This window comes from Mesocricetus auratus, unplaced genomic scaffold, assembly GCF_017639785.1.
Source record: "Mesocricetus auratus isolate SY011 unplaced genomic scaffold, BCM_Maur_2.0 Super-Scaffold_100004, whole genome shotgun sequence".
NCBI lineage: Eukaryota > Metazoa > Chordata > Mammalia > Rodentia > Cricetidae > Mesocricetus > Mesocricetus auratus.
Genome location: NW_024429189.1, coordinates 90,705,718 through 90,725,174, shown reverse-complemented (window position 1 = coordinate 90,725,174; position 19,457 = coordinate 90,705,718). Strand labels below are relative to the sequence as shown.

The 19,457-nt window shown below is 40.7% G+C and overlaps 1 protein-coding gene across 2 annotated transcripts in view; it reads right to left on the bottom strand.

Annotated features, from left to right (window-relative positions):
• Sema6d (semaphorin 6D) overlaps positions 1-19,457 on the bottom strand; it is a 582,801-nt gene that overhangs the window by 523,604 nt on the left and 39,740 nt on the right. For both annotated transcript variants that reach the window (XM_040746197.1, XM_040746198.1), the window contains one exon: positions 1,388-1,509. The gene's annotated coding sequence lies outside the window, so the exon portion shown is untranslated. The remainder of the gene's footprint in view (positions 1-1,387; positions 1,510-19,457) is intronic.

Below are 19,457 nucleotides of genomic sequence, written 5' to 3'. Positions count from 1 at the left end.
CTATACTGAGGAGCCATATTAAAATGAGATACATCTTGAACCTGACAGATAGTTAGACATAAGAAAGTCAATAACCTTTTCTCCTTCAGGCCCCAGAGAAAACCATCATTAGATTGTAATTTAACTCAATATCTGTTATTTTTGCAGATTTCACAAAACTTCAAACCTGACCCCCCAAAGTCTGTGTACATATGCATATGCCCTATGGCTTCTTCTTCCTTGCACACCAACCACAAGTCATTAGTATGAAGCCTTACTTGATTGAGCCTGACCCTGGTCTATGGCATTATGTAAAACTCAAAGGCACATCTGGGAAGGGAATTCTGCTTGAACAGCTCAGCTCTGAGGGTCTGGGAGCTGTTCACAACCTTGGTAAAAGAACCACAGGAGCAATCATGGCCAATCAAGCAAAAATGGACTGGCACCTCAAATGATCCACATCTGAGCTTTTTAAAAGTAGGAATAAAAAATAAAAAATTCCTTGTAGCTATAGGACCCTAATCTTCCTGTGTTGCCTCCCATCATACTGCTGTATAGATTAGTTTTGTCACAACAAGACTACAAAGATAGAACTGTTTTATGACACTTTAAAGGTAAGGATGTGGTTAGTGATCTACTCATGTGGATGAGTAAGAAAAAACAAAATTGGAATTTATATCCCTATAAATCTAAGTTTAGATACAAGCTGTGTTTTTTGGAGTGCATGGGAAATCTTTTGGTCAATACTGCGTAGTCTGACCTTCTAGGAACACAAAGGACCAGAGTCAGGAACATACAAAGGGAATAATAATACTGTGTCATAGAATTTTGTGAACAGTCTGTACTCCATCCATTAAAGTAAATTGTGCAGGATGAAGAATATAATGAGAAAATTGTGACTAAGCACACCAAGAGTAACCTCTGACAGCAGAGAAACATGTGCCTAGTAGGTAGTGTTCAGTCACCAATGCTTGTTTGTAGTAGTTCTTTTTCCCCTGCGGTTTTCTTTTCTCCTCCTGTTCCTTTTCCTCCTCCTCCTCTTCCTCTCCTTCCTTATTCTCTCCTCCTCTCTGTCTAAATCATCACCTCACCCCCCCTCCCTGTGCATTTCTGGTTATATAACTCAAATCAAGATTCATTGAGTATATATGCAGCATTTCCTATAAATTGTTTAGAGTTTATTTTGAAGCAAAATGCATAAAAAATCATCTAGAATGAAGAGAGAAGGAGAAAAGTGGCTGCGAGAGAGAAACAGGGACACATTCTAGTATAGTTGTAAGAAGACAAAAATAAGCTTCCAGAATTAAGACAAACCACCGCAAATTCACATGGGGTTAATTTCGACTCTGTAAATATGCAAACTGTGATGGTCTATACATAGCCTCACGGCAATGGTAGCCACACATACCTCCAGTGGACACTGTGCCTTTCCCTCCTTTGATTCCAGGATTTTCTTTTGTTGATGGTTTGGGATGACCTCTGGTTTCCAAGGTCCTTTTTAGTCCTGATGGTCTGCAGTCTTTATGACACCTACCAGAATCCAAAACAAATGGGATACTTAATAATAACAAAATGAATATACTCCAGCAGGACCATTCAACTCAAACAGTGTTTTCTAAACACCCATTTTTGCCTGGCACACTGTTCTGTGTAAGTCTACAGAACATTGCCATTTGCATTCTAATCCAGGCTGTGTCTCTGCCTTGCTGGGAGATAGATGAACCTCTCATTCTTTTGGTGTTTTAATTTCCTCAGTGGCTAAACCAGAAATCATATATCCAATCTACCTTTCAGAACTTCTGAATGGATTATAGAGAAACCTTTCATAATGTGTTGGCTTAAAGGATTTCTCTCTGAACCATATTGATGCTTTCAATATTCTATTTTCCCCACACAGTCATCAATAGGACACACAAAGGAAATATATCTATATAATTGGATTAATTTTTATAAATTCTTGGATGATCTGAAACTGTTTGGCCATAACTAATCAATGAATTTGAATTTTTGGCAAATGGTAATCATGTGCACATTTCAAGTATCTGCCCTTTTCTGCATCAAAATATCTGCTTTACCTAATTTGGGAAATATAAATGCTAATATGCAGCAGTACTAAAATACTGTTTCATTGGACTAAATTCTCTGATAGCATGAGAAATCAAAAATGCAAAAAGATCCACATGGATGCCAAAGTAGGAAGTAGTCCAGAGTCTCTCATGTTAGATTGTAGCAAGACTGAGATTGAAAATGGTTTCTAAAAGGAAATCTAGTAGGGGTCACTAATTTGACAGGTGATGTAGGAGGAGAACAGCCCTTCCTATGCAATTAGAGTTTCTGTGCACCATGCTCTATTGCATCTGTGTATTCAACCCTCATCGTAGCTCTACTACTGTTCCATGTGCTATCAAAGTCTATATTAGAAACCTTGTACAGACGTTGAACTAAAAATCTACAAGTCTACTTCAGTAGTGAATATCAACCAACAAGCTGACTAACATGTCTTCATTTGTGGGAGAAACAATTCCTGGAAGAAATACTGAACTGGAACAGTTTTGGAATGAGAGGACCATGTGTGTCCCTGCCTTTAGAAAAACAAAATGCTATATAAGAAGGACACCAGACACACAGCATGTAACTGAGGTCAAGATTTAGAATAACCTCCACATAAAAATCATCACCCTTATTTATTGAGTATTTGTGATATGGAAAGGGCTTCAAATGAGTCATGCCAAAGCTTCATTCAAACTTCAAAGGTTCCTGTTACAACTCCATGCTAGAGATGAAGCAGCTGAAACTTAAACAGGTAAATAATGATCATAGAGGCACTAGAAACACGAATACAGGATTTACAATGGGTTAGGGTCTAAGTCTTTGCCAGCACATGATTTATATATAATATTAATATATACTATGTAATATACATATAATACATATTACTTTCATACTCCTCAAAAATTACCTATGAGGTGGATATTAGTGTCATATACAGTTCTCAGATGAGCTTCTTATTCATTTTAAATATTGAGGAATCCTAAATAATATGTCCAGCACCTTAACTGTTGCTTAAAATGATAATTCTTCTCTTGCCTCCTCAGTTGACTTTGGATAGGCTCCCAACACAGGATCTGAGTCCATCATCAATGTCCCAGAGTAAGCAAAAATGAGAGCATACCAAGGCTGGGAAACCTGTATGGCTCTTGCAGGAATGCACATTAACTGACTCATGATGTACTTGTTGCCTTTGCTTTCCTTTATTCCTCACCTTGACAAACACACTGAGCTTCAAGCATGGGGAAATACTATGATGAGCACTTTGGGAACACAGGTTCCTTTTCCACAAGGGAAGCAAAATCTACTGAGGAACACTGACATATTGACAGCTGGGAGTAATTCATATTAGAGAGATAAAGGGTACTTTTGACTCTACATCAAAGTTCAAGTTTCTGTTATATGTGAGAAAGTTAGAACTTGCTCAGGTATACTCTAGGGCTCAAATCAAGGCACATGAAGGTAAGTTATTGGGATTTGTAATATGTTTAATCACCATAAATGAGTCCAGGCAACTCTGCATGCTTCGAATGTGCCATGGAGAACCAGGCAGATCATTGTTATCATCGTTACCATTTTACTCTCCAACTACAAGCTTACAACATCTTCTCTTCAGTGGGCTGTGTCCCTGAGAGCAAAATAAACTCAACAATTTCTTCCTGCAACATCTCATGAATATTGATGCCTTCTTTATTTATTGTTTGGCAAAATATGACAAAAATAAAAATGCACTACAGCGAAAAAGAACATGAATACACCCAAAATATCTAGCTACTGTCAGAATGCTTGTGTCATCATCATTATCAATAAACACACACTTGACAAGCAGGCAGCATGCACTACTTGGCCCTAGAATTCTTTCTTACCACTGAGTTTTCTGAAAAGGTGCGGGAGATTCTTTGGTTGCTACTCAGGGATTCATGTTAATTTTGGAATTGCACGGACTCCGTGTACACAATATTAGAACAAGGAGATATGCAAGAGCAGCCTTCCAGAAACAGATTCTCAAGGCCCCCAATCCTTTCCACAGAAGGCTTTGTGCTAGAATCCCAAGTGTCTAAGACAAGGAGACTTTAAGCAGTTTTGATTGAAAGGAGTTGACATAGCCCCTCTATCCAGTCTTTGTCTCACATCCCAGCATAGCCCATAACAACTGGAAGAAACCTTTGAGTTTGCAGAGCACACTTGCAAAGTCCCTGATCCAGGTTGCAGAAGAAGGCCAAAAATACTAAGCCAATTAAATCAGCAGAGGTCACAGAAGCAGAGGCAGAGTTGGGACTAACATCCCTTCCCCTCAACCTTCTTCCACTGATCTTTATAAACTGCTTCCCCGACTCCATACAGAGCATTAGTTAAGGGTCAAGTGAAGAGAAATGTTTATCCAAACAGCTTGTTCTCCAGCAACTAACCTCTGAGCTTGATCATGCATTCCTGGAGCCACACTTGGATAAGCAGGCAAAGGACTGGCAATAGGACAGAAGATATAAAGTGCAGAGCATTACAGTGTCTGCTTTGTGTTTACAGACCTGGGAAAGGGCATACAAAATCCTGAAGATGAAATTCCTTGAGATTTGGCAGAGAAAAGTAAGCCTGGCCATACCCAAGACTTGACCAGGATTCCAGAGTGCATCTGCCAATTTACCCTGGTTAACTTTATCCCCAAGAGGTCCCAAATTCAAGGCAGTAGCTTTGAATCACAGGCATAACTCTTACCAAGGACAAAGAACACTATAATAATTGTATATATCATATTGTATATGTACTTCAATAAAAGAACAGTAGTGTCCACCTAGACATCTCCATGTAACTCCCATCTGTGCTGTCAGAATATGCCAGTGGGCATGTCCAATACATTCTCCAGCAATGAAGTCATCCAGTCCCACTGTCACTGGCTTGTGAATAAATCCCTTCAGTAGCTAGCTGTATAATAAACTGAACTTGAGATAGCATCAGATTTTATGCTGTGATTCTGAGACAGTCATGAGCATAATGGAATTGCTGCTCATACTATATTCTGTGTCCAGGTTGCTCCATTCACTATATTATTTCTCTTAGAGGACATGGATTTTAATATTTAAAATAGTCTTTCACCATGTTCTGACTGTGGCCTTCTACACGTACAGTATGACCCACTCATACAAAATCTACTTGAGGAGCTGGAGAGATGTCTCAGTAGCTAAACACACTGTTTTCCAGAGGTCCCCAGCACCAACACAGTTCAGAGTATGGAACATCCTCTTCTGTCCTGCAAATGCATCCAGCATGATGCTCAGACATACATTCAACTAAAACACCACTACACACACACACACACACACACACACACACACACACACACTAAAATGTACTTGAGCAATTGTTTCTCACAATAGCCTCCAGCTATTTGTATTATTACTCTTTGTTTCTCTGTATGTTAGAAAGTTAAAAAAAAAAACCTCTTTTACACAGTAGAAAAATAAGCTAGCAAATATAATGAAAACAGGTACATTTAAAAGTGCTCTATACCATTGTGATTTTGTTATTAACTGTTCAGTGCCTTTAGAGAACCCTATGAAGTATAATGTGCTGAATTGTGACATCAAATATTTAAAATTCCATGTGTTCAACACTGGAAAATCATAGAGACAGAACTAAGAACCCCATGTGACCTCCTCCTGTGCTCCAACTGTACATGTCAAGAGGTATGACCCCAATGTGACTCCCTCTGTGGTCACACTGTACAAGTCAGTGGGTGTGGCCCCCATGTGTACCCCTCTGTGGCCATCTTGTACATGTCAGGAGGTGTGACCCTCTATGTTCACACTGTACACATCAGTGAGTGTGCCCCCGTTTACCCCCTGTGTGGTCACAGTGTACATGTCAGGAGGTGTGACCCCTCTGTGACAGCACTGTGCATGTCAGCGGGTTTGACCCCTTGTGACCCCCTTCTGTGGTAGCATTGGTCACATAGTGGGTGTGACTGTTGCTCTAGCCACATAAAAGGAGGTAGAGCTCTCCTACTCCAACTATGAGGTTTAGATGTACAAGTAGCAGATTAAGGAGACCCAAACATACATGTTCCTCCATAAAAGTAATTTTAAAAATCCTGTTGAGAACTACGGGAATCTATAATTTCAGAATTTTGTAAATAACCAAGAAATTATAGCACTTTAAACTAACAAGAAAGTGCAAATTTGTGCATTTACCCTTATCTTATCCCCTGCTAGACACCTTGATGGTCCTGGAAACAACAGCAGGCTGCATTCTAGGAGGTGGCCCTGGATGGAGCTGGGAGGGGCAAACTGACCAGGAACTCCTTGACTGAGGACGCCTGGGAGGCTTGCTCAAGTGCCAGTCTTAGGAACTTACATAAGGTATTTACTGCCACAGGACATTGCCAAAAACACAAACAAATCAACATGCTAGTGTCTGTTTTAAACTTTCTGCTTTCAGAGCCAGGAAACTGGCCAGTAGTTACTGCTTCATCCTTCATAGGCATGTCCTAGGCCTGCACATGATCTTTCAGGTTCCCAGAAATATGTTAGAGCACATCCCTTGTTCCCAAAGTACCTCCCTCCCAACCTGCCTTCTCAAGTGTGTTATTTAGAATTTCATTGGCCCCAATGTCATCCATTCATATCAGGCCACAGACCTCCATATATCAGAACCCTCAAGGTCAGGACCACAGCAAGAATGTCAATTCTTATCACTCCACCTCATCATTATACTGGAGCTCACAACAGATAGGAGCAATTGAGAGGTGTCCAATTGTAAAGTAAGAAGCAACAGTATCAGTGCTTGCAGATGACTTAATTTTACATGTTGAAAACCCCAAGATCATAAAATGCTGGAAACCACTGAAGGAATCCTGTAAATTAAAGGATACACAGTCAAAATACAAAATTATGTGTGTGTGTTTCAATGATAAACTGTCTGAAAAATTAGTACTGAAAGGAACAAAATACTTAAGAATAAACTGAACTAATGAGACAAAGACATATACTAAAAGGAACAATCTATCACTGAAAATGGAAAAACCACCCATGTTTACATATTGGAAGAAAAGTCAATAGCATTAAGGTGGCATCCTACTCCCTGTATTGATCCACAGACCTAATAGAGTTGCCATCAAAATGTGTCATTCTTATATGGTCAAAATGACCCTAAAATTGACATGGAAATTCAAAATATTATACTAGATAAGTAATACTGAAAATGAAAAACAAACGTAGAGGACTTAAAATTTCCTGGTTTAAGATTTTACAGTGTGGAACAGGCATAAAGACACATGAGAAGGTGACAAGCAAGGTCTCGAGACAAACAGACCATAAGCCTACGATGAGCTGACTTTTAAGGAAGCATGCTAATCCCATTCAATTGGGACTAGACTGGCATTTCAATAAAAGACTCTGTAATCACTCAATATCCACAAAAACAAGCATGAGTTTGGGCCCTTGACCTAAACCACACACACACACACACACACACACACACACACACACACACACAGCACTTACGTTAAATATTTAAATATACATATAAATATAAGCAAATATACATATACATATAAATACTAGCAAAAAGCACAATCTTGGAAGGAAACACAGGTACAAACTGTTGTGGCTGAAAACAGACGTTTCCTACACAAGATAACAAAAACATAAGCAACAAATAAAATCTAACAAATGTTACTTCATTATTGTAATTTTGTATGAGTTCTAGAACAATACTGAAGATAACACAACAGATAAAATAGAAAATATACATGAAGAACTGAAAAGGACAAATTTCTAGATTATGTAAAGAGCTCTGAGATAAGATTCCTTCTATGGGGGTGAAGTAAACAATGTGTATCCCCCCTTCTAAAGTCTCATTCCACCAAAGTTCACTGAAGGAACCAGTGAATGTATTATGCTTGTATGTGAGGAGTTGTGGGCAGAAGTGTAGGAGACCTTACAACAGCCACACTGGAGTGTCTTGACCTTAACAGGGATGATGGCTTCCCCATGGCTGCATAGATGGAGCCCCTTCTCCTCATCCTCTCTCACCTATATTCCCAGTCCTGCCCCCCCAATAAGAACTGAAAGTCACATGCTAAAATTAAGGCAGAAAAGCGTATAGCTGATTGGGAAAAATGCCTGGATATTTAGATGAGAGTCTCATATTCTCTCTCCTCTCCTTTCTAGGAGGTAAGGTAAGTAATCGTCTTGGTTACATTTCTATTGCTGTGATAAAAATGCCATGACCAAGATGACTTATAAAAGAAAGTGTTTACTTGGGCTTATGGTTCCAGAGGGTTAGAATTCACAATGGCAGACCAAAGGCACTGCAGAAGTAACAGTTGAGAGCTTACATCTTGAACTACAAACAAGAGGCAGAAAATACACAAGGAATGGCAGGAGTGTTTTTAAGTTTCAAATTCTGCCCCTAATGGCATAATTCCTCCAGCAAGGTCATATCTTCAAATTCTTCCCAAACAACCATAAACTGGGGATCAAGTATTTAAATTCAGACACTTCGGTAGGGGGGGAACATCTTACACAAAGCATTATGGGAGTCAACAAGCCCAGTTATGGTGTGCTCTTATGAGTAGGTCCAGGGGAATTCCTGAAGATGGTATCCATTTGGCCCTGGGCATAGTCCTTTAAAACTCTTACAACCCAATGATAAAAACACAAACACCCAAGTTAAACAATTTGAAGTCATTTCTCGAAGCAAGATACAAAGAAATGAAATTAAGCACATCCAAAGGTACTTAAAGTCCTTGCTCATTAGAGAAATGCAGCTCCTCTGACATATTAGGTAAGACATATGTATCATGTCCACTTAGGCTGTATTTAATAATACATACAAAACCCACAAAGTACCCAGTGTTAAAGAACATATGGAAAGCAGAACCTTTCTTTGCTGATGAGCATGTAAACACCTGGGGCTCCTGAGAAAAACAGCGTGAGCGTTCCTCAAGACGTTAAATATAATCTGCTAGTTCCTTTCCTAGGTGTTTGACCAAGAGACATGTCCACACAAACTTCACCATAAATGCCACCACAATGATACTTTTCATTAGAGCTAAGTGACAGAAATCTCATAGGTGGGGGCTGGAAGCAGAGGACTGGGAGGCTGGGTAAACTTACTTGCTGACACCAGATAAGGTGGAAATATTAAGATATACAAAATAGGGATGTCCTCTGATTTTTTATTGAGAGAGAAATCACTTACGTGAGAAGACAAAACAGCCAAGAACCAAAGGTCTGCATGCTGCTCTGCAGGCTGCAACTGGAACCCAAAGAGAAAGAGTTTCCTCCCCCTAGCAGTTTTATCCCCTGTAAATTCTGCATACCTGTGAACACACCCAAACAGGTATGGTCAGTGCTACGGGTACGTAGATCTCTCACTACAGGCTGGGATATGGCTCACTGAGTAAAAGAGATTACCATGTAAGCATGAGGATCTAAGTTTGACCCCAGAACCCATGGAAAAGCCAGATGCCTAGTGTGGACACCTGTAATCCCAGGGTTCCCGTGAGGACGTGAGAAGTGAAAACAGTACAATCTCTAAGGACTTGAGCCATCTTCTCCGGTGTATACATACCATGGAAAAACAACAATGAGACCCTGTCTCAAATAAGGTGAAGGTTGTCTTCTGACTTCATGGTGCATGCTGTGGCACACATGTGCTGAACACACACACATACATAATACACACACACACACACACACACACTGTAAGAACAGTACCTAAATTCTTTAGGTATTAACGTATTTTATACTTTAGGTATGAAAGTACATAAATACTTTGGCTATATTCATTAGCTAATAGTAGATGAACAACAATCTATCTCCTACAGTTAAGTACTATACAGAGGTGAAAATCTCTGAAGTATGCATACATATTACTTGGCTATTTGGATGAATTTTCAAAGTATCAGGTTATACCGAAGACAACAGTCTATAGAATTCCATTTAAGTAGGATCTCCATAAATGCTAAGTACAAAGAGACAGTGAAGATAGCAATGGTTTCCAGAATTTTCTAGGGGTTGGTAAGAGAAAGAACCTTGGACTAGCTATCAACAAATGTGTGGTGGTTTCTTTTTAGGGTCATAAGAATTTTCTAGAATTAAACTGCCCTGATGCTTGCACATTATTGTAAGCATACTAAAATCATAGAGCTTTATTCTTTCAATTTGGTGATTTTCCTTAGAATTCTTTTGTCCAATATAAATACCAAAACCACATTCTTGTTCATCTCTAGCCTACAGTTCAGATTTTTAGAAACAACAAATGCAGGATAAATATTATAAACATTTCTTCTTGCAATTGACATCTCCTGAAGGGATAGACTGCTGGAACACAGTTCCATGTAATGAAAAACAGAAGACTTATACTGTGAAGAAAGCAAAAGTAATTATGAATTATATATATATATATATATATATAATCTTTGCAAATGGCCAATTCTGGAATGCACATGAGCCAACTTTCATTCCCTGAAGTATCAATGTGTTTAAAAGTACTTGAAAGTATCTTTGACTGGAAGGAGCAGGAGTTTTTGTGATGGGACAGTGATGTATATGTAGAGGGCCTGCTGTTGGGTATGGAAATCATTGTGATGGGTGGTAATGTGTTTGTGTGTGGAGGGCCTGGTAGAAAGTGGGAGTCATTGTGATGGGATGGTGATGTGTAGAGAGCCTGCTTTTAGGTGATAGGAATCACTGTGTTGGGGGTGATGTGTGTGTGTGTGTGTGTGTGTGTGCATGGAGGGCCTGGTAGGAGTGGAGTCCTTGTGAGGGATGGTATGGTGATGATAGTGTGTATTTAGACAGCCTGCTGTTGGGTAGTGGGAGTCATTGTGTAAGGAGTGATGTGTGTGTGTGTGTGTGTGTGTGTGTGTGTGTGTGTGTGTGTGTGCATGTTTGGTCCTGGTAAGACTGGGAGTCATTGTGATGGAACAGAGATTGTAACGCATGTGTAGAGAGAATCTTGGGAATAAGCAGAGGTCAGGAAGACTCAGAGCACTAGCAAAGCTGAGAGTGTTTAAAGCTGGAGGGCTGGGGAAGTAGATATGCAGATCAGGTTAACAGTAGCATCTCAGGGAATTGGGAGCTGTCAACACTCATCAGAAGATACTATTTAGAGGCATTCTGGGGGCATGACAGATGAGGATGGTAGAACTGCCTTCGTGGAGGATCTCATTGGCTTCACTGTGCAGGGAGAGGGAAAAAGAGAGGATGAGACTGAGGGAGAGGATGAGGGGGAGAGGCAATAATCAGACCTCCACCTTTGCAAATTCCTACTAAGTTAAAGTGAAGAAACAAGTCCTTAGCCTCATGGGAAGAAGAGTACAGGAGAGGAGAACCACAAAGAAACACAGAAAGAATGCCTGTTAAAATCTGACTGCTGGTGTAGATTTATTTGCAAGTACATTTAAGCATTATGCTAATTACTCATGCATCAATCATCTGTATTTCATAGAGAGAAGCTCAGGGAGCTATTGTCTTTCCTGATGGTTATTGAGTCAGCATCAGAGCCAGCTGGAGTGCTGATTAAAACCTAGATTGCTGGCCCCACCCTGGGGTTTCTCAGTAGCAGGACTGGATGGGGCCTAAGAATGTGCATGAATGATAAGTTCCCAGGGATGGCTGACAGTTTCTCATTCAGACACCAAGGACACCTTGAGAACCACTGACTTTGCAAGGCAGAGTTCCAAGGAAGAAATCCTGGTGACTCTGTTGCCTGTGGAAGGATGAATGAATGCAGAGGGTTTAGAGTATGTGTCACTTCTGCTAGGTCGGGGACACAGAGCAGAGAAGGGTGAAGCAGGCAAACCTTTGCTCTTTCACAGTTGACTACAAGTGGAAATTTATGTTTTTATACCAATTAGCAGTGCTGTTTGAGTTTACAGACTAATGGTTCCTGAATGTAGCCATGGAAATTTATTAGTGGGCATAATAAAAATTACATAAGCATGAGCTGAACTAAGTGAATGAAAAAAAATGTCCTGTAGAGCTGTAGATCCCTTTTCTGCCTTAGTTAGGGTTTTTATTGCTGTGAAGAGACACCATGACCACAGCAACTCTTACAAAGAAAACATTTAATTGGACTGGCTTGCTTACAGTTTTAGAGGTTCAGTTCATTAGCATCAAGATTGGGAGCATGGGAGTGTGCAAGCAGACATGGTGTTGGAGCTAAGAGTCCTACATCTTGACTCAGAGGCCAGAGGAAGTCGACTTACTGTCACAGGGAGGGAAACTTGAGCAAAAGAGACCTCAAAGCCCACCCCCACAGTGACACACTTCCTCCAACAAGGACATACCTACCAATAGTGACACGCCTTTTGGGGGCCATTTTCTTTCTTTCTTTCTTTTTTATTTAAGGTAGAAACAAGCTTGTTTCACATGTCAATCTCAGCTCCCTGTCCCTCCCCTCCTCCCTTTCTCTCCCCACCAGGTCCCCAAACCCCCACCCAATGTCCACTTCAATCCCCAGGGAGGGTGAGGCCCTACATGGTGAATCTCCAGTGACTGTCACTTCAACCAGGGCAGGGCCTAGGCCCTCCACCAAGAGTCCTGGCTGAGAGAGCATCCCATATTGTGGCATGGGCACTCAAGTTCTATTTGTATGCCAGGGATAAATACTACCCAAGGCCCCATAGATCACCTAGGCCTCCTCACTGACACCCACCTTCAGGGGGTCTGGGTCAGTCTCATGCTTTCCACACAGCCATCAATCTGGGGTCCAAGACTGTTTCTGTGGGTTAAACCAGCCCAGTCTTAACTCCTTTGCCCATCAGCTCTCTTTTTCTGACACTGGATTACAGGAGTTCAGTTCAGTGTTTGTGGGTATCTGCCTCTGCTTTCATTAGTTGCTGGATGAAAGTTCTGTTTCCCAGACTTTCTGGCATTGGGATTGTATGCTGGAACTCCCCTGATTCATGTCTAAAATCCATAAATGAGAGTCAGAACTAAATAGAGTGGGGTCCATTTTCTTTCAAACCACCACACAAGGTTTACCGATTAAAATTTCAGTTGATTGCTCAATCCAATTATTTCTTCTCACAGAGTTGAGGACTGAACCCAGAAACTTGTGCTAACCTAGCAAACGCTTTACCACATGGCCAAATCTCCAACCCAACTCAAAACAACTCTTACAGGAGAATGACTTTAAGAGAGTCCTAAAGTAAAAACATACCTGATAGTTGCCAGAATTTCTTACCAAAGGAAAAGACATATTGTAAAGTTAAATTTGAGTTTCTGATAATAAACATTTGTTTCATTTTTAATGTAAGATAGTTTAGTATAATAATTTGGACAGACACTGAGACACTAACCTTTTTTCATTAGGTATTTAAAATTTAAACCTAACTAGAACCTTAGTGTTTCTATTGCTGTGATGAAACTCCATGACCAATAAGCAAGTTGGGGAGGCAAGGGTTTATCTGGCTTACATTTCAGCATTGCTATTAAAGGCTGAAGGAAATCAGGACAGGAACTCAGACAGGCAGGACCCTGGAGGCAGGAGCTGATGATGCTGAGGACATGGAGGGATGTGACTCACTGGCTTGATTCCCCTGGTTGTTCAGCCTGCTTTTTTTGTGGTACCAACCCAGGCTTGATACCACCTACCATAGGCTGGGCCCTACCCCATTGATCATTAATTGATAAAATGCCTTACAGCTGGGTCTCATGGAGGCCTTTTCTCAACTGAGGCGCCTTCTTCTCTAAGGGCTCTAGCTTGTGTCAAGTTGATACACAAAACCAGCCAGTAAATATATTATCTAGAGAACTTAACCCAAATATTCATTAGATCAGAATTTAATATGCTGGCAGTTTTATAAGGGAGACCAAAAACACAAAACAAAACAAGCACACGTCAAGCCCACATATAACAGAAGGCTAAAGATGCTGCAGAGATTCAAAGGATACATTTGACTGGGGGACCCATGCAGCTGTGATAATTGAGAGAGGGAGTCCTAACACAGAGTAGATAGGACTTCAGCTAATCTGACAGCTGCAAAATTTGAGCTCATGCAGAGGTTAAGCAGAAGTATGAATAGCATGGGAATGGGAAGTAGGCATTGGGTGGGATATGCCAGCCAATTCTGTGGATATAGCCTGTCATTGCACATGGGCCACACTCTAAAATTGTAAAGGACAAGCACATGTACTGATCCTCATCAATATTTAACATGGATCCATGACCCATGCCCTGAGGACTACACAAAAAAATACTTGAATTGCATTATACCAGAAGAAGTCTAGATACTGAGCCTGTAGGATAGGAAACTGCCCCTAATGCTTACAGTACTTACAATTAGAAAATAAATCTTTGGTACTAAACCCAAGAAAAGATACCAAGGAATTTTTGCACATGGAGAGAGAAAAGGACAGCACTGGGAGGAAGTTAACTCTCTCTGATTGGGATTTGAAGTGGAGGTTCTGCCTCCTGCATACCCAGGGCCATAACAGCGCCTCTTCTATGAGACAGTCAACCTGGGTGCTCATCTCTTGGAAATGTTCTCCAGCTACACAGTGCTTGCTTGTGCTTCAGTTTCCCAGCTGCAAAACAGCAGTTTGGGATTACATTCTCTCGGGCCCTTACCATTTAACATTCAGTGATTAATTGAATAAATCATCCATCCATTAAACACTTACTGTGAGCCTGCCATATGCAAGGCAATTTTCTAGGAGCTATGATGAATTCAAAGAGAGTTGTTTATTCATCATTGGGTCAAATAATGAAGCAAGTAGTTGTCCCTTCCCCTGTTGAAGGACTGATGACCAGCCTTTGGCTGGGAAACTTAAGCAGCAGGACTTCCCAATATCCTCCTTCCCTTTCATCTTGGAGTTACTTTCTCCCCAAATTTCCTGTGGAAAATCCCTCTTATCTGCACCTCATTCCCTGGATTCCTGCTCTCAGCCTTTCACTAACTCATCTGATGATCTCATGTGTGTCCTTGACATGTAAGTGGGGGACTCTGTTTGAGAAGCTAGTCACATAATGGCACACTTCATCCTTCCCTTTTGTTTTTTACATATTAGTTACTCCAACCAGGAACTGATTTAGACTAAATAAAGGGAAGAGAAATAAAATCATCATTTGTCAAGGCTGTTTGGTGTTCAACTAAGGCCTATTATCTCATTAAACCCTCACAAACAGCCATGGCAACTGTTTATTATCTTCATAGATGAACCTGGACAGGAAACAGGCAATGAACCTGCCACCACTTAGAAGCACCAGGGAAGGAGTAATTGCCTTTCCTACAGGCATGGTCTCATTGGGCTGGAAACTACTAATTAGGTTGGATTGGCTGGCCAGCAAGCCCCAGGGATCCTTTTGTGTGTTTGACTCCATTTCCTCAATGATAAGACTGCAAAGCTGTTCCACCACTCTCAGCTTTTGCGTAAGTTCTTGGGACTGAACTCAAGTCTTAGAGCTGGCAAGACAAACACTTTGCCAAGTTAGCAGTCTCTACAGTCCACAAGGGGATATTTGTCACAAAAATATTTGTTCACATTGTCACATGTCATTCATACTGCAAGACACAGATTAACCACTAGGTTAGTATGGGAGTCGCCCAGTCAGGTGAGCATTTTTGCAAAACTGCATATCTTTCCTTTACACAGAAACTGCTTGCTGCAGGCCTTTCATCAAGTCATCACTGTTTTAGATAGTCATGTATGAGTGTGGACTCTCCATAAGCTCTCTGTTCACAGTGCTCACCACTGTCTCCACAGCTGTTACCAGTTGCCCACAATCATAAGATCCCTATACACTCAAAAAGACTTTACTGGCAGGTTAAGGGCTGCCAGCTACATAAATTGTATTTCCCTGGTGTGCCTATGTGCAAAGACTTACATAATGTAATATATGAAACTTAAGAATGAGTTTGTTTGATGATGGGTGTGGCACATACCTATAAATTCCTGCACTCTGGGCCCTGGCGCAGATAGTTAATGAGTGTGGGGGAACATAGAAAGGTTAGACTGGACTACATAGTGAAAGGGGGTCTTAAAAAGAACAAACCCAAACAAAGAATAGGTTTATTCTAGTCTTTTTCTCCTTATGTGCAGATAGGTGATGGCTATTTTTCTATTAATGTGTTGTTCCTAGGTCTGTTACTGTTTCAGCCTTAGTCCTACACATAGTGAAATGTTCAGAGTTGACTTTTTTAAAATTTCATTCATTGTTCCTTTCTTATCAAAATTATCCTCAGTTTTTCAAGAATGTAAATCTGATGTTTTCACGCTACCAACATTTATTTTAGTATTGTGCATTACACTGGGGTTATATAGAATTCTATTCTATAACTCACTGTATCAATTAACAATTGCTGAATAACAAGTTGCCTAAAATGTAATGGCTGGAAATAGCATCCATTTATTCAACTCGTGATTGTGTAGATTCAAGTCTAGTCTTGGCTAGACTTTTTGATGGATTTGTGGTTGATTTGAAGTCTTCTGTACATCAACTTTAGTTATCTTGGTTGTACTTCCATTTGTCTAGGACCTTGACTAGCATGAATGATCTGGCTTGGCTCTGACTCCACAGAATGTCTCATCTTCCAGTGGTCAGCATCGATTTGGTGATCAGGGTGAGGCAATGCTCGACTACAGCAAACAGAAACAGGCAAGGGTTCATTGTCCATGTTTTGAACTTGCACATTGCCTCAAACAACTTTTGTTGTTGTTTAGAAGGTTTCAAGTAGCCCAGGCTGACCTCAAACTTTCTGTGTAACTACAGATTACCTTGAACTCTGATCTTCCTTCCTCTACTTCATAAACTCTGGTTTTATTGACTGGAGAAATGGCTCAGGGGTTGAAAGTACTTGTTGCTCTTGCACAGGACTAGAGTTTGGTTCATGGAACCCTCACTGGTCAGCTCACTGCCTTCTGTAGCTCCAGACCCAGGTAATCTGATGTTCTCTGACTTCCAGGGCACCTGTGTGTGCACATGCATGTGAGCACGCATGCACACACACACACACACACACACAAACACACAAAATTTAAAATAGTTTTTCATATTGTCTAAGTGCTGAGTTTACAGGATGTCATTGCCACACCTGGCTTCCCAGTACACAGTTTACAAGGCTATATAGGCACAAGAAGTGGAGCTTTATGTTCCTCTCCAAAATCACATTCCTAATTACCCAATGTAACCAGAAATGGAAACTAGTCATTCTACAAGCAATTACCCAGCTTTGTTCTGTTTTTCTCTTTTACTATTAATTTTTTATTTTGTGCATGAGTGTCTATGTAGGTCAGAGACAATGTTGGAGAGTCAGTTCTCACCTTCTACTATATGGGTCCAAGAAATGTAATTTGGGTCAACAGGCTTGATAGCCAGGACCTTTATCCACTGAGCTATCTTCTTGATGCCCCAAACTTCCTTCTCTATTGCAGTCCTCTCTCTCTCTCTCTGTGTGTCTCTCTCTGTCTCTCTCTGTCTCTGTCTCTCTCTCTGTCTCTCTCTCTCTCACCAAAATAGCTAATTAATCTGCTAATATACTGGTGAATATTGGTATACTGAGCTAAGAGACTAGAGCAAAAGCCCTGCTCTAGGTTCCATGGACACTAACACTGGCTCCAAAGGAGGTGACCCTGTGCTAATTTTGCCTATCAAGGGACACTGGAAAACAGATAAAGGGAAGGGGGGAGGGTGGATTTTCTTCAGTTCTTTGGTTTCATTGAGAGCAGGTCTTAATCAAAGGCTGGCTAGTTTGTAGCTATGCCTTGTAGAGAAGACCCTCACCATGTTTCTTGATTCCCCTGGACACAATTCACCCACTGCTCCCATCAGCCACTGTGTTCAGGACTTCCGTGTTGTTCCACCCAGGTACTTTGGTGTTCTTTGATTATTGTATTATAACCACGAGTCGTCTCCTGAATAAAGGTTCCCTCCAAAGTCTGTTCCTATAGGTTCTTCCAGAACCTTGGACCCCTGTGAAATCTTTCGGTAGAGAAGCTGCTAACTTCAGGCAGGAAAAAATAAACAATAAACTTAAACAGTAAAGAAATGGCCTATTTCTATTAAGCTCTAACATAAATTTAGCATTCTTTAGTTAAGAATGTAGAAAAAAATGCAGCAACGTTCCCTCTGATTTTGTCACCTCCCAGATAAGACAGATGTTTCCACATCTCATTACAGGTGTTCAGGTGTCATGAGATGCTGTTTATCATTATCACAGAAACTGTTACATATGAGACCCCACACTTATTTAAATACAGATTAATAAAGACACATATTTATCCTTAGGCAAAAATTGCTGTTGGTTTACTTTCAGTTTTCTTAGTATTCTTTTGCCATCTTTGTGCACTTTATGTACTTTGTGGAAACGTTTATTGCACCCTTAGTTTTTTCTCTGTCTCTTACACACACACACACACACACACATCAGAACTCCCCAACCATAGGAGTGAATTAAATTTCTTTCAAGGCTATGACTGACACATGTTACTTCACCAGGAGACCTGCTGCAGATGTTGGGGCAGTATTTAATGGAACTAATCTTCCACAGAGAACATTTAGGAACAGACATCCAACAGGAATGACCTATGAAGTAAAACCTTCAGAAACAAGAGCAGTCCATGGAGACATATGTTCAGAAAAGGACTGTTGTCCTCACTCCCATGGGGTCCAGCACACATGCTTCCCCGCCTCTCTGTCTCTCTGTCTCTCTGTCACTCATCTGCCTCACACAGAATTCTTTCCAGGGACTTTACATTTTTCAGTTGGTTCCGTGATCTTGCTGTTTACCCCACTGTCTCCTCTGTAACTGACAGAAGCTCTTCCAGTAGCCTGAGGTTAGACTATGAGCCTTCTATTTTTATACCCATGCTGAGAACACATAGGGGACCACATCAGCTACAGCCACACAAAGAACAAAGTGATTCCAGAGGACCAAGAAAGGTTACTACTCATTTTCAACTTAAGCCAGACCTCTGAGTGCCTTTGCCACTGGAATGCATTTTCAGTGTAGTTAAAGCAGTCTCACTATTTTTTAAAATGAACTCCTGATTGAATACTGGTTCAATATTAATTAACAAAGAATCAGAGTGTCCACTATTGTGGCATTCACTGCTCATTGAGACTGGGGTTTCCCTTCTATCTCCTTTGGTATTCTCAAGTCCAAATGCCTAGAGCTCAATTATGCATATTGAGTGACTAAATAAGATGCAAATTTCAGCTGGGGCAGGGAAGGTTTGCTTTGTCAATAGATTTAGCCACTGAAAACCTTACTAAAAACTTTACGGACAACCTTCATATTTTATTCATCACCAGGCCACTGAGGACCATGTGTTTAATGTTGGCTGTTACCTACTGCTCCATTCCCCATACATTTTATCATTTATTACTGAAAGGCAAAGCTAGAGGCAACACACTTACCCATAATCTTAGCAGTGACCATTCCCCTTGGAAATGTTGCTGTTTTTAGTTGTATGAAAAATTAC